Source organism: Pseudorca crassidens, chromosome 20 (genome assembly GCF_039906515.1).
Source record: "Pseudorca crassidens isolate mPseCra1 chromosome 20, mPseCra1.hap1, whole genome shotgun sequence".
Taxonomy (NCBI): domain Eukaryota; kingdom Metazoa; phylum Chordata; class Mammalia; order Artiodactyla; family Delphinidae; genus Pseudorca; species Pseudorca crassidens.
The window spans coordinates 33,450,345-33,454,425 of NC_090315.1; the positions used below are offsets into that span (position 1 = coordinate 33,450,345).

Genomic DNA, 4,081 nt, shown 5'->3' on the forward strand with positions numbered 1-4,081 from the left:
AACAGAGCCAGGATTTGAAGCCCCAAGCAGTTAGTATGAAAGCTGAGTGCCACTCTGCCTGCTTGTCACATAAAGGAGGCCAGTGTGTCAGGGGTCTCCCAAGAAACTAGGAGGGGAGGGTGATGGTGTTTACCATAAAGAGGGGCAGAAAATCACTACCCTGAGCCCTGCTCTCTAGTTCCCCTGCCCCTGCTCTAAAACCACTCAGCTTTCATCTTGGGGGTCAAGGGTACAGGCAGAGGAGGAGACGGGCTTCGTAAGGGCGTGCCTCAGGCTGGTGTTTCCTGTCTGTGGTGCACAGAGTGTGGCTACTGCTTGTGCTGCCGTCACTAAGTGGCTTATTAGATTCAGGTTCCTGGGCACAAGGGCAGAGCAGGACCAGCCCAGGCTGGGGGCAGATCCCACAGCCCTTGGCTTCCTTGGGCTGAGGCCTCCTGACAATCACCTTGATGAGGGTGCAGTTCCCACCTCCATCCCCTTGCCCATCCCACACACCTGCTCTGGGGGTTCTATGGCTGCTCCTGGTACCTCTACAACTGTCCCTTAGACAGTGAGCAGGAAGCAGCTCTTCTCCTTCCATGCCCTAGAGGGCACCCGTTCACCCCTCCCAGGGAGAAGACAGCTCGGCCAGGAAGTGGTTGCGAGTTTTTTGCTAAGTGTAGCCAGAGCAAATGGAAGAAGCCCCAGTGCTCGGGAAAGACGGCACTCAGGTAGGGCAAAGCCAGTGTGAATCGCTATAGCCACTCTCAAACTGGGACTGTGCTTATGAAACATATCACTAATACTGGAATTATATATTTTTTTAACAGGAATTAAACATGCCACAGACAGGCAGATGCAGATCCACTGAATCTAAATTTCTGGGGCAGGCCCAGGAATCTGCACTTTAAACAATCTGCTAGACTAATGTGAACTGGGAAAGTGGCAAAGAGGCAACAGAACTCTAGGAAGAAGCAGATTACTTTCAAGGACATGACTGTAACTGACGTCACAGAGCGTTGATAAACGAGTCCCTTCCTGTAGTGGGACAATAATAAAACAATCCCATTGATTGTTTTATTTAATAGTTGTGTTATCTCCATTTTACAGGTGGGAAACCTGAGGCTCAGAAACCAAAGTCACTCAGCAGGTAAATGGTGAAGCAAGTTTTGAACCCACCCAGCTTTTTTTTTTTTAAACTCCAAATCCACACTCATAGTTGTTATACCAACCCATATTTGCTACTTCATCCCAGTCTCAGAATTTTTTTTTTTTTTTTTTTGGCTGCATTGGATCTTAGTTGAGGCACGTGGGATCTTTCGTTGTAGCGCGCAAGTTCTTCCCTGTCGTGCGCAGGCTTCTCTCTAGTTGTGGTGCACAGGTTTTTCCTCTTCTCTAGTTGTGGCGCACAGGCTCCAAGGTGTGTGGGCTCTGTAGTTGTAGTGCGCGGGTTCCAGAGCGTTTGCAGTATGGCGGGCTCTAGATGAGGCGCGCTAGCTCAGTAGTTGCCGTGTGCGGGTTGCCCCACAGTATGTGGGATCTTAGTTCCCTGACCAGGCATGGAACCCGCATCTCCTGCATTGTAAGGCAGATTCTTTACCACTGGACCACCAGGGAAGTCCCCCAGCCTCGGAATTTGAAGTCAGATAGACCTAACTTAAAATTCTGAAGATGATCCCCGCCTCCCACAGATGTGGAGACATTAAAGGTTTTTTTTTTTTTTTTTTTTCTTGGTACGCGGGCCTCTCACTGTTGTGGCCTCTCCCGTTGCGGAGCACAGGCTCCGGATGCGCAGGCTCAGCAGCCATGGCTCACGGGCCCAGCCGCTCCGCGGCATGTGGGATCCTCCCGGACCAGGGCACGAACCCATGTCCCCTGCATCGGCAGGCGGACTCTCAACCACTGCGCCACCAGGGAAGCCCAACATTAAAGTTTTTGAAACAACAGCAAGAAGCAGTAACACATATGCTATACCAGGCACTGTTCTAAGTGCTTTGCATGTATTTATTCATTTAATCCTCTCAACAGTTCTATGAGGTAAGTCCTATTTGGCATCACCATCTTATCCATTTTACAGACGAGGAAACTGAGACAAGGACAACTTGACCAAGATTTCACAGATAGTAAGTGTGGAGACAAGATTAAAATTCATGCAATATGGCTCCTAAGTTCCTGCTTTTACCCATTCTCCCTCTCCAGACTGCAGAAAAAGGTTAACTTGGTAAGTTTCCGAGGAATAGATATCAGAGGGCCAGAAAGACAAGCGGGGAGGGGGTGGGAAGGTAGCTGTATGTGTATGTATTATGTATGACTAGTGACACCACTGGGGAGTGTTTCCTAATGGAAAAGAAAACAGAACACAGAGACTAGTGGGCAGTCATGTCAGGGATTCTGAGATGGAGTCCATGCAGGAATCTGTAAGTCCCCTAAACCTCTATTTAAAATGCTGTGTACATTAAAAATGACAAATACACAGAGATAAGGAATACTTACCTTGGATAGGAATACTGAATACTGTAAAAAAAAAAATGTCAATTCTCCCCAAATTGATCTATAGATTCAATGTAATCACAGTTGAAATTCCAATGGGATTTTTCATGGAACTCAACAAGCTGATTCTGAAATTTGCAGAGAAGAGTTTGCCAAGACACTTCCAAAGAAAAAGAGCTGGAGAGTCTTGCCCCATCAGATGGAAAAACTTATTATATGGCAAAGTTGTTTGTTTGTTTTCCCAGCTTTATTGGGGTATAATTCACAAAAAGCTGTATATATTTAAAGTGTATAACGTGATGGTTTGATATACATATACAACATGATATGGTTACCATAATTAAGTTAATTGACACATCCATCACCTCACATAGTTACCTTTTGTGTGTGTGCGATGAAATATGTAAGATCTACTCTCTGCAAATTTCAAATATACAATAGAGTGTTGTTAGCTATAGTCACCATGCCATACTTTAGAGCCCTAGAACTTAGTCACCTTATGACTGAAAGTTTGTACCTGGAAAACAATGTTAATTAAGACAATGTGGTATTGCTTGGACACCGAAAACCGACCAATGGGGCAGAATGAAGAGCCCAGAAACAAACGCAACTGTACAAGGAGACTTGGTTGGTGAGTGAGCATTCTCTGCCAATCAGAGCAGAAAAGATAGAAGTACTTAATGAATGGGCCATGACAGTTTATCAGTGATTCATATGAAAAATAGTGAAGTGGAATCCCTACCTCACACCCTACACAAAATCAACTCCATGTGGATTAACGATATAAATATGAAGGGGAAAACTATCAAAATTTATAGTTTAGGAAAATATCAGGTAGGGAAGTGTTTCTGAAATAAATACATAATGTATTTTAATGCATTGCTGCATTAAAATACATTAAAATGAATAACCTCTATCAAAATCACCATATAGAGAAAAAAGACTTACACAACCAAGACAAGATGTTTGCTACGTAAGTGACAAGTGACAAAGATTTGGGCCCAGTATATTAAGAACTACTGTGAATCAATAAGAAAAAAACAAGCCAACACAAAATTGTACAGACAACATGTCATCATGTCACAGAAAAAAAGAAACACAGATGACCCACACGTATGTGAAAAGATGGTCCAGGTCATTGGAAGTCAGAGGAATGCATGTTAAAATCACATCTTTTTTTTTGTTTTTTGGCTGCGCCGTGTGGCTTGCAGTATCTTCGTTCCCTGACCAGGGATTGAACCTGGGCCACTGCAGTGCAAGTGCCAAGTCTTAACCACTGGACCGCCAGGGAATTCCCAAAATCACATCTTAAAGATTGGTAAAAAATAAAAGGCAGATAATGCCAAGGGTTGGCGAGGATGTAAAGAAATTGCAAGTGAAGAAATAACAGTGTTAGAGTTTCAGCTGGTCCCACTTTAGAAAATAGTTTGACATTATTTGATGAAGCTGAACAGACACATACTCTGCACGCCAGCACTTCACTAAGTATAGAGCCTAGAGAGACTTGCACATGGGCGTAGGAGCTGTCTGTGCAAAAGGTTCTAGGCAGCATTGTTCAAAATATTTAAAAAACTAGAAACAATCCAAATGTCCTTCAATAGCTGAATGAATA

General features: G+C 44.1%; 1 non-coding gene across 1 annotated transcript; it reads right to left on the minus strand.

Annotated features, from left to right (window-relative positions):
* Positions 1-3,688: 3,688 nt before the first annotated feature.
* On the minus strand, positions 3,689-3,760 carry TRNAA-UGC (transfer RNA alanine (anticodon UGC)). Its single transcript has one exon. It is a non-coding gene; the product is annotated as a tRNA-Ala (tRNA).
* Positions 3,761-4,081: the final 321 nt, after the last annotated feature.